This window comes from Mus pahari, chromosome 16, assembly GCF_900095145.1.
Source record: "Mus pahari chromosome 16, PAHARI_EIJ_v1.1, whole genome shotgun sequence".
NCBI lineage: Eukaryota > Metazoa > Chordata > Mammalia > Rodentia > Muridae > Mus > Mus pahari.
The window spans coordinates 28,503,699-28,513,839 of record NC_034605.1 but is presented as its reverse complement, the minus strand read 5'-3'; positions in this window follow the sequence as shown (position 1 = coordinate 28,513,839).

Sequence of the window (10,141 nt, the reverse complement as noted above, 5' to 3'; positions counted from 1 at the left end):
GGGGGGGGGGTATAGGGAACTTTCAGGATAGCATTTGAAATGTAAATAAAGAAAATGTAAAATAAAGAAAATGTAAAAAAAAAAAATAGCACCACCTATAGCGGTGGGTGGGCCTTCCCTCCTAACGTAACCCAATCAGGAAGAACCATCACAGGCACATCATGGGCCAACCTGATCTAAACAAGGCCTGCGCTGGGACTCTCTTCCCAGGTGATTCTAGACTGTGGCAGGTTGAGGACCCAAACTGACGTTGTTTATTTTATGTTTTTCATTTTTTCCTGTGTCACTCAGTGGTGTGTGTGTGTGTGTGTGTGTGTGTGTGTGTGTGTATGTGTGTGTGTACATGTTTGGAAACCTAAATTTGATGTTAGAAATCTTCCACTCTTCCTTTTAAGCCAGCATCTCTCAGTTACATGGCTAGTCTCTCTAGCCACCTTTCCCTGGGGATCCCATGTGTTTGCCCTTTCAGGTCGGAAACCCAGTTGCGAGGGTTTAGGGAGCTGTACTCCGGCCCCCATGCTTGCGTGGTAAGCATTTTAGCTGCTCAGAACCGTATCCCCAACCCACAGTGCTAATCACTCTTATTTTTGCAATACACTTTTTTTTTTTATCATACTTGACATATTGCAATTATGTATTTTATGGAGTGCACAGTGACATTTAAATACATGTATCCAACGTGCAGTGATCAGATTGAAGTAATTGCCCTTTATCGTCTCAGACATTCGTCATTTCTTTGTGCAGAGGGAGCTGTGACTAAGAAGGAAGGGCTAAGTCTGAAAGGGAAAAGCAGAAGCCGAAGCTTCTCAGGGCGGCAGACAGCAGTAAAAGCTGTTTAAGAGGAGAATAACATAATTGGCTCCCAGTCAGTGTGAGGATGCACCTCAGTCACCTTGGATCAAAGGCTGATTGGTCACACGTGCGTGCGCTAAGTCTCACTGTAGACCTTCACAAGGCCATAAGCACAGGGATGGGCAACATTTGGGTACTCTAAACTCTTCCTGTTATGTAAGTCTGATGGCCATTGTGCAAGGCCTGTCTCTTGCCCTGAGAAACTGCTTCCTTCTTGCATTCGTTCATTCATTCACTCATTTGGAAAATAATGATATATCTACCAAGGCTTAGGCGCAGTGGGAAGCGTTGAGATAAAAATATCGGTGCTTGGTGCATCTATGCACGACCAGGAATATTAACAAAAGATTGTTATTTTTTGGTATAAAGAATTAGGTTGCAATCATCTCAGTCTGTAATTCATGTGTATTTTGTGCATGTGTGTGTATATGTGTGCACATGTGTTTTGCCTGCATTATGTATGAATACCGTGTGCATGCCTGGTACCTATGGAGATCAGAAGAGGGCATCAGATTCCCTGGAACTGGACTTAAGGATGGTTGTAAGCTCCCGTGTGGCTGCAGGGAACCAAATCCAGGTCCTCTATAAGAGCATCCAGTGCTCTTAACTGCCGAGCCATCTCTTCAGCAATTTTTTTTCAACAATTTTTTTTTTTTTTTCAGATTTACCAACTTAAGAACAGGGGAAAGAAGCTGAACTAAGTAGATGTAAAAGAAGCAGAAGAACGAGATAGGAGAGAGGAATTGAAACTGTGGAGTAGCTGGAATCACGGGGGAATACTGAAAAGCTTGCAAAGCTAGAAATAACCTTTTCTTTGGGCGACTTTGCCAGTAAAGAGACACATAAGTAGTGTCTAATTTCAAAGTGCTGTGACCATAAGATCATGGCCACCCACAGTATGGCTGTCCCAGTGATTCAAAGAGAGGATAACAGCCCTCCCCAGGCCCTTTGGGCTTCTTGCTTATTGTTCCAACTTCAGGGTATCTGTACTTTCAGTAGGATTAACTGATTAGAGCTTCAATTATTGTGGAGAGTTTGGACTGTTGCAGGTCCAGAGTCAAATTATCTTGGGCCATCTTCAGTCCTCTTAATAACCGTTTATTGCCCTTCTCTCTTCCTGACCTAGAGACTGTGAGCACTAGGAGAGTCATTGGAATGTACATACAAAGCACTTGTTTTCCTTAGGAATGTATTAACTGAGCAGGTCTTTGGCTTCTCGCGGTCCAAAAGCTAAGAGTCATCACATAGTATCTGAGGCTTCTCCACTTGGTTGTAAACCTGTCTCCATAACAACTGATCCCACCAAAGAATTTGAAGAGTCTTGATGTATATCTTTCTTTATTATGTTACTACAAAAACTTCATGATAGAGCTTTCACATTGTATATGCAGTTTGCGGGAAACCCAAGTCTTTGTTGCCAGGCCACGATCACCCACACTTTCCCCTGAATAAACTTCCTTCCTTCCTTTTTCTTTTTTTGTTAGCAATGGATTTTCTTTAGTAAGATTACAAGGCGATTGCTCCTTGAACAAATCTATTATTCCCTAGAAAGAAGAACAACCCATAAACACCCCTCAGGAAAGACTGACATTGGGTATGGTCGGTGAGCTCAGAGCTGTGGGCTCAGGGTTTGATTGTTTGGAGTGGTTAACGTTCAGCTACTGACTTTTTGTTTGTGGATTTTTTTGGGGTGGGGTGGGGGTCAGGGGAGGTTGTTTTATTTTGTTTTGATACATGGTTTCTCTGTGCAATTCTGGCTATCCTGGAACTCACTCTGTAGACCAGGCTGGCCTCACAGAAATCCCCCTGCCTCTGCCTCTTAAGTGCTGGGAGTACAGGCTCGGGCCGACACCACCCAGTGCAGCTAGTGACTTAAAGATGTAGTAAAATGGCGTCAGTTCTGAGATTTGAAAGGTCTAAGTTTCAGTCCTGTCTTGGCTTTTGAATCTGAACATGGCGTCTGCATAACGAAATAATTATCAGTGACTAAGCTAAGGGAGAATTCAGCCCTCTCCCAATCTATCACACACTACAACAATCTTCATCAATACTACTACATGCAAGCTATATACTACCGATGGAAACACAGTATAAGATCCAATCTTGGCCTGCAGGCTCTATCTCAACCAGAATATAGTTCGAAAGCTTCCTCAGCAAAGGCTGACACAACCGTTACTGATAATACAGTTGGCCTTTCAAGAAAAGGGTAAAGGGATAAGACCAAAATGGTAGAGGAAATCCTGCATATTGAACACAGGGACACTGGGCAGTGATTCAAGATATAAGGAAAAGGAGGCGAGAACAGGGAAGTAACGACATTGTAAATCCAGAAGAAGGGTGGGTGTGCTGTTGCTTCTATCTCTTCTCCTCGTCCTCTCTAAAATACAACTCATTAAAGAACATTTACCATGTGATAGAGACACGACATCTAAATGTGCTAATCCTATGACAAAAGGAGCAGCAGCAGGAAAGGGTTGTAGAGGATCAGGTTGTGAATTTGCACTCTCTCGACATTAAGGCGATACTAATCCAAACCACACTGCTTATAGCTAAGATAGCGAGACGCTGGGAACAATCACTAAAAAACAAAACAAAACAAAACAAAAACAAAAAACAAAAAACAGAATTTTTAGATTTAGTAATAGAAAATTTAGAATTGTACTCTAGAAAATATTTAACAATTAAGTTTAAAAATTGGGCTTTGGTGGTGGAGTGCCTCCCTGACATGAGCAAAGTGCAAGGTCCAATGCCCAGTGCCATGCACACGAGAGGTATTATTAGATGCTGGTATTGGAGAAGTGGCTCAGCATTTAAGGATGCTGCTGTTCTTCCAGGGGACTTGTGGTAGGTTCCCAGCACCCACATCATATTTACTGTAGCTGTTTCAGGAATCTCACAAGAAGTTTAAGATAATACTTGGTCTATATATCTGTGATGTTCTTATAAAACTTAATTTAAAACTGTGGGGTAAAATAGATAAGAAATGCAGATTTAACAAGCAAAAGAAATAATGTACATTTTCAAGTTTCAAAGAGTGTGGCTCTATTTTTATACAAATGATATTTATATATATCATTTGTATGATATATATGATATATATTTATATAATGGTATATATGATGATACTAATATATAATACTACTCTAGAAATTATATCCTGTTACAATTAAAATTTATGATAAGAAATGGTAGATATGAGGACCAATGAGATGGCTTACTGGGTAAAAGCCTCAGTTTGATCTTTAGCACATCCCCGCCACCCCCCAAAACCCCCCCATCCCTCTTGGAAGGAGAGGACCAACTTTTACAAGTTCTCCTCTGACCTTCATACATGTTCCACATACCACCTATAACATACACACACACAGACAGAGTAAGTAAATACATGTAATAAGTTTTAGATATTTAAAACATTTTTCAAAATGTATTCTATGTTTAAAAATGAGACAGTTACAGATGTAACTGCAGCCCTTACACTGGGCAGGAGGATGCCCAGTGGGCTCTGCAGGCCAGAAAGTGACATCAGGAGTCCTGAGGACATGAGGGTCTGCAGATTTGGGCTTAGTAATTTCATTTCTGCCCACAGATTGAACATCCATAATTGAAAAATCACAGATCTGAAATCTCCTCAAACCCCAAACTTCCTCCACTGAGAAGCAAAGACACAAGAATTCAGGATTCAGGACTTGAACATAATAATACTTTGAAAATTCTAATTTTTGTTTACATGTATTTATTTGCTTGTGCAGGGGCAAGTAAGGTATGGGTGGTGGGAGGGGACCAAAGTGTTTGCATGGAGGTCAAAGGGCAACTGTCAGAGTTGGTTCTCTCCTTCCACCATGAGGGTCCTGGGGATGAAGCCCAGGTCCTCATTGTAGGCAGCAAGCACTGTTATCTCTTAAGCCACTTCACCAGGGTAAGGAAACATCTTCCTTGTGTGACCTTTCTTCAGTATTTGCATCTTACTGACCTCTGAGTCACTAAGTGACATGCTGAGGACAGAAAAATAACTTGAAGGAAGAGTTTTTCAAAGATTCCAAAGAAGGGCTTTGAGAGGTGGTACAGCAGTTAAGGTCATCCTGCTAGCATGTGAGGACCCAAGTTTGGTCCCCAGCACCCACACTGAGTGGTTCACCCTGTAGTTCCAGCTCCAGGAGACCCAATACCCTCTCTTGGCTTCCCAAAGCACTGCTGCTCCCCGAAAGTGCTCTCTCTCTCTCTCTCTCTCTCTCTCTCTCTCTCTCTCACTCACACACACACACACACACACACACACACACACGAATAAAAAAATAAACGTAACAGCATAACAACACCCACCCCACACACCCAGATTCCATGGAAGAAAACATTATTCCTCTTTGGAAAGGGAAACACTTATTGCATCTGATTATTTCAAAGATTCTGTTGGAGGAGGTCTCGAAACACTCCTTTATTTGAAAGAGCCACCACTTCAGAATCCCCAGTTCTCTGTGCCTGTCATCGCTGTGGGCAGAGGAGGATGCTGTAGACAAGGCCCACCCCTCTTGCCACACTCAAGCCTTCACTCTTGGGCTCCCTGCTCACTGGATGAACCCTAAACTTGCTCCATCCAGCACTGTGCAGACCGCGGAGGAGGCTGGGTTGCTTTGGAGAAAATGGAGCATTGCAGACTTCCCGGCCTTGCACATGGTCAGTCAGGCTGATGAAGGGGACAGTGGTGAGGGCTGGGGGTGTGGCTCGGCTGGAGAACCATGGATGAAGCCCTGGACAATCCCCAGTACACATAAACCAGGCTCTGGGGTAGCTGTACCCCTGTAATCCCAGCACTCAAAAGTATCAGGTTATCTCAACTACATATCAGGGTTCTAGGCCAACCTGGGATACATGAGACTGGTTTGAAAAACAGAACAACAGCATCTAAAGGCTAAACACCAAACTAAAGAGACTGGATCCCAGCATTATGGAGGCCTTGCCCTGAGGAAAAGAGGCCCCGTGACCCCTGACTCTGGCCTCTTAATATCCCCTGTCTTGCCTTAGGTTAGCAGCAAGTTTTCAGCTTCTAAGAAGCAGAGCGACAAAAGCCGGGTCTCCTCCTGGAAAACAGAGTCAGCTCCAGTCCACCAGGCTGGTGAGGTGGACAGTTGCTCTGTTCTCCCACTCTGCCTGTGCCAGCCAGCAACCTCGAACTAAAGCAAAGAAAGAAGCTACTTCGAATAAAAACTAACAAAGGAACGAACTAACCCACAGAGGAGAGAGAAGGGAGAGGGAAAGGAGGAGGAGGGAGGAGGGGGGGAGGGGATGGAGAGGGGAGAGAGGAGGGAGGAGGAGGGGAGGGGGTAAGGAAAGCCTGGAAACACTGCCAGCTGGTTAGAATCCTGCGGGGCCCTTGGAGAAAGCCTTCTGGCTGGAACTTCCCAAAGCTTGGTTGCATCTTCTCCTGCTCTCCCTGTCCTCAGGTTAGGCGCAGGAGGAAGTCTATTTTCACTTACTCTACCCTTTAGAAGAAAATTCTCCTTTTAAAAACGAGCTCAGGTTGCTATGGAAAAACTTTATTGTGCAGAAGCCTTTGTCGCGCGTGGCTGCCGCCCTGGCCCCGCCCCAGGCTCCTTCCAAGGGCGGTCTCTGATTTCTGACAGCTGACAGGAATCAACACGACAAAGGTGGTTTCAGCTCTGCAAAACAAAACCTCGGCGTGTCCGGTGTGTAGACTGAGGAGTGCCACCCATCCTCCAGGAGGCCACAAACAGCTGAGCGCACTGAACCCAGGGTCATAAACAAGGGTGTAAACCTGAGAACAGCCGGGGGTGGGATGTGGGGGGCGTGGGGTGATGGCGTTGAGGCAGGTGGGATTTAAAAAAACAAAAAAAAAACCCCAAAAACCAAGAAGGAAACGCTATTGCGTTGTAAAGTGGGAGAGGGCAGAAGGCCATAGAAACCAAGACTGCAAAATCAAAACAACAGCATCACAAGGTGGGAGGTGTTGCTATTGTAGATTTCTTTTTTTCTTTTTCTTTTTCTTTTTTTTTTTCTTTTGAGACATGGTCTCATTCCTAGGATGGTCTGAAACTCACTAAATAGACTAGGATGGAATCCTCCTGCCTCAGTTTTCCAAGTACAGGGATCACAAATGTAAGCCAGCATAGCCACATGAATTTCCTAGAATTCTCCCCAAATCCCCAGGTACCTGATATTAGCTACTTGTTTAGGCTCTGCCCCACAGTTACCTGGCAACAGTCAGGTGTGCCTGACTCGCCCGCTCGCCCCCTCCCCTCCCCCTCTCCCCTTCCCCCTCCCCCTCCCTCTCCCTCTCTCTTGCTCTAGCTCTCGCTCTCGATCTAGCTCTGTCTACTTGATCCTGCTCCCTGTTTCTCCCCCATTCAATCCTCCCCCTCTCCACTTGCTCATGGCTGGCTTCTACTCCTCTACTTTCTCATCTCCCTTCCCCATACTTTGTTGCTGATTCCTCAGGGGAAAGGGATGCCTTAGCATGGGCCCGCAGAGCCCCCCCCCCCCCCCATACTTCACCACATCTCCATAGAACATATTCCCCCTTTCTCTCTTTATCTTTTTATAAATAACAACACCTGAGGGGTTAAGCCTGACTATAAGCCACACTTTTTTGCAAGGGGCGGAGGGTGTTGTCCCCAGAAGGTGCGAGACACTCCTCCATGTGTCTGCTTGGGAGGGCCTCAGTGCTTTTCAGGAAACCTTAGAGTAGTTGGAGTCGATTGGGCCAGCTTCCTGAGGATTAGGTTCTGCCAAGAAATAAACAAGGAAAGCAGAAGAAGGAGCTGGCATGCGTGGAGAGGAGGTGGTGTGCCTCCAGCGGGGACCTGTCAGACACCAGCTGTGCACTTTCTAACATCCTAGAGACTTGTTGCAGGAGCGCCCTGAGGGGGTGAGGAGGGTGGAGGAGAGGGGGGCCAGCAGAGACCACACACCACTTAGCCAGAGTTCCTAAGCTCTCATGCTCTTGAGGGCAAGCTCAGGAGGTGGCACCCACAGCCTGAAAGAGTGGCTGCATTTTCTGGGGTCACCCAGAGATTCCTAGAGAGTTCTGCAAAAGGAGGGGAAGGCTCAGGCCTCATGGATGAAGAGGAGGCAGCGGCTGGGCCCATGTGCAGCCAGTCTTTGTACTCAATGCTACACAATCGAGATATAACCCCATGTCAATGCCAAACAGCCTGCTTCCCGCCGCACTCTGTGGCTGAGGGTTATTTATAGGCTGGTACAACTTCCCTGATGTTAGAACCAGGGTGCTGAGTGCCCGTTGTTCTTGGAATGGCACTGGAAGCTTGTCTCTCACTGGGTGGTGTCTGATAAAGACATTGTGCTAAAGTAACTTGTGTAGACTGCAGAGCTAATCTGAAAACAGTTCTGGTCATCTGTCCCGACTGGATGACTGTGAAGGGGTGTGTTGACCAGGGGTGTGTTGACCAGGTCTGCCTTAGAAGAGAAATACTTTTTGCTTGGTTTCGCTTTGGCTTTAAATACAGGGTCCCAGCTTATACTTCTGGCTGAATTAGTATTGTCTGTGTAGACCAGGCTAGCCTTGAATTTATAGCAGTCTTCCTGCCTCAGCCTCCTTAAGTACTGAGAGTACAGAATTGCACCACTGTGCTAGCCCAAATAATTTCTTTGGGCTTTTGTTTTCTTTTGTTGTGCTTGGGATTGACCCAGAGCCTCATGCCTGCATACAAGGCAAACACCCTCCTGCTGATGACTGTCTCCAGGTCCTGAAACCACATTTCTCTTCTGCCCTCCTCTTGGGAAAATGTGGGTCTCGTATTTGATGGTGTACTCCTGGGTCCTAGGGTGCTGTATGATGATAATATTACAGAGCATGCTTTCCTAAGGACTCAGGGATGCATAGACCTTGATTTTCCAGCTTCTTTTGAGGTAAGGAAGGAAACTCATTTTACTGATAGGACATTCAGGACAAGGAAACTGGGTGACAGGGTACATGTCATGTGGCAGTGTCATTGGAATGAGCTGGTACATTTCCCAGGGCTAGTGACTAAAACTGAAGAGGCTTCCTACAGACATGACTTATCCATTCCATCTACATGAAAGGAAAATAAATTCAGGTGCAAAGCCCGAAGGACAGGCATTCTATGTCAGAACAGGCACAGCTCGGGGTGCAGGGCTTCATGCTTGGTTCTGGAGTCTCAAATTTCCTACTTTCTTTGCTGATCCCTGCAGTCTTGAGCTAAGTTTCATAGCCTAGCCATGACACTGGACCCAAAAGTCCAGGTCTCGTCTCTCAGTTCATAAGGCAGTCAACCCACTCTAGTGTGAGGCCTACAAGACAAAGACTGTTTCAGACTCTCACTGGAGGCCTGATGCCAGTCAGTCTTCACAGACATTTTGGACATTTTCCAGATGAATAAGCCATCAGTTCCCAGACATTCTCTGAGGATCACCAGACACTTTAGGAGGGTCACCTCAAGGAGGGATGATCTAAGAGAGCAGTGGCCACCAAAGCTTAAGTCAGGACGGTTGGGAACATCCTTTACATGTAGTAAACTTGATTACACTGTTCAACCTTGTGTGAAAGGTTCATCATTACAGGGCTTGACCCAGAGAGTCCCAGTGGAAAGATGTACTTCTGATTAGTCATCCTCTGTGTCCACAGTAACTGGATCCGGGACCCTCTGGGAAACCAAATCCCAAGAGTGCTCATGTGTCTTCCATATATTAACCGCATATAGCCAGCACCAACTTCTCTACCTCGTAGCCATCCCTAAGTCACTTATAACACTGAATAACAAAAATGCTACGTGAATGCCACGTTGCTTTGGGGAAGAGTAGCAAGAAAAGACTGCCCATGTGCAGTGCAGATTCAATTTGCATTTCAAGTATATCTTTTTCTCCAGTGTGTATACATGTGTGTGTGTGTGTAATACATGCACATGTGTATATGTGTGTTAGCATGTGGGGGGTACCATGTGTATGTATGTGTGTGTGTGTGTGTGTGCATGTGGAGAGCAGAGATTGCTGTAGGGAATCATCCTTGTTGGCTCCTCAACCTTAACCTTACTCACTGGGGAAAGGTCTTTTTCAATCAAACCCAGACTCTCAGGGAAACCTGGAGCTTATGGCTACGTCTATACTCTTGGTAGCCAGGTTGCTCTGGGGCTCTCCAGTGTCTACTTTCTAAGGCTGAAATCACAGGCAGGCCACCACACCCACATGGCATTGACATGGGTTTCTGGGCATCTGAACTCCCATTCTCACACACAGAATTTGCAGGCAAGTGTTATCTCTCTCTCTCTCTCTCTCTCTCTCTCTCTCTCTCTCTCTCTCT